Source organism: Leptonychotes weddellii, unplaced genomic scaffold (genome assembly GCF_054177405.1).
Source record: "Leptonychotes weddellii isolate Sample4059 unplaced genomic scaffold, ASM5417740v2 HiC_scaffold_16873, whole genome shotgun sequence".
Taxonomy (NCBI): domain Eukaryota; kingdom Metazoa; phylum Chordata; class Mammalia; order Carnivora; family Phocidae; genus Leptonychotes; species Leptonychotes weddellii.
In genome coordinates this window covers 2,931-4,357 of record NW_027751847.1, presented here as the reverse complement: position 1 = coordinate 4,357, position 1,427 = coordinate 2,931, and the positions used below count along the sequence as shown (strand labels likewise).

The 1,427-nt window shown below is 42.3% G+C and overlaps 1 long non-coding RNA gene across 1 annotated transcript; it reads left to right on the top strand.

Annotated features, from left to right (window-relative positions):
- The first annotated feature begins 6 nt into the window (after positions 1-6).
- LOC145718520 (uncharacterized) lies at positions 7-454 on the top strand. Its single transcript, XR_014141868.1, has 2 exons — positions 7-339; positions 383-454. It is a non-coding gene; the product is annotated as an uncharacterized LOC145718520 (long non-coding RNA).
- The last annotated feature ends 973 nt before the right edge of the window (positions 455-1,427 follow it).

The window sequence follows — 1,427 nt, the reverse complement described above, 5'->3', positions numbered from 1 at the left end:
TCTTGTCATTTTGTGCAGAGGAGAATAGATTAATGAGAGAACAATATGCTAGCAGAGTAACAATGTCCCCAGAAAATATACTCTAAACAAATCAGAAAAGACCTGAAGCATGGGAAAAGAAAGGGAAAGAGAGAAAAAAGAAAAAGAAAAAAAAAGAAAAAGAAAGAGATAAAGATAAAAACAAACAAAACAAAACAACAACAACAAAAAAAAACAGAATGTGATCAAATATGATCAGGCTGGTATATAGATCAGTGCCACACACTAGATTTGGGGTGTATTTTGGTCTGTTCAAAGAAAGTGCCTCCCAAAATTTTAAAGAAAGAAAAACTTATATATGTACAAAAATAAGGTTTAATATAATGAAGGGATGGAATATGAGTGTAAAGATGGAAATTATAAAATATTTTATAAAAGGAATTGATAAGAAGTTGTTTGAAAAAAGGAAGAAGAGGATTTAAAAAAGGAAAAAAGAAAAAAAAGGGAGAGAATGTGATCAGGCAGGGGAGTAGAAAAAACTATATACTAGAGATTCATGGTATATTTTAATCTGTTAGAAGAAACTATCTCAAAATTTTAAAGAGAGAACAACTTATATATATATGCCAATAATACAGGTAACTACTATGAAGGGATAGAATATGACTTCAAAAATTAAAAATGAAAATGTTTTTTTTAAAAAAGGGATTGATAAGATGTTGTTTGAAAAAGGGAAAAAGGAAAATTCAAAAAAAAGAAAAAAAGACAGTTAAAAAAAATTAACTTTGAAAGACTAAAGAATCATGGTAAAAAAGCCATGAATTCTATGTGCAGTAGTCCCCTAGCGCTGGAGTTCTGCCGTTCTCATTGATCGGTAAACTTGGTCTTGGCTGGCTGTTCTCGTTGATCTTCTGGGGAGGGGCCTGTTGCCGTTGTTCCCAAATGTCTTTGCCGGAGGCGGAATTGCCCTGCTCTTGTCCCCTCCCTGCTAAGTAATCTGCTCGGGTTTGCTCTCCAGAGCTTTTGTTCCCTGCGAGCTTTCCGTACAGCTTTGGAGGCGGAGAGTGAAAATGGTGGCCTCCCAATCTCTGCCCCAGAGGAGCCGAGAACTCGGGGCCCCGCTTCTCAGTGAGCCCCCAGAGGAAAGCCGTCAGTCACTCTTGTCTCCCCGGTGTCCGGTCGCACTCCGTGCTCACCTGGCCTGTGACTGCGCGTTTCTATCTCTGGTACCCGACCCCGGGTGGAGTCTCCAAACCCAGCAGATCCCTGCGGTGCACTCCCACACTGCTCCTCCCGGGGGAGGAAGGTGAGTTTCCCCGGATCTGCTGCTTGTTAGGTCCCTGCTAGAGGAGCAGGGGCCCGACTCTGCCGCGGTCACGGTTTATGGCAACCCCGAGCTGAGAGCCCGCGCCTGGGCTCCGCCTCTGCAGCCGGCTTCCCTGCTCGTT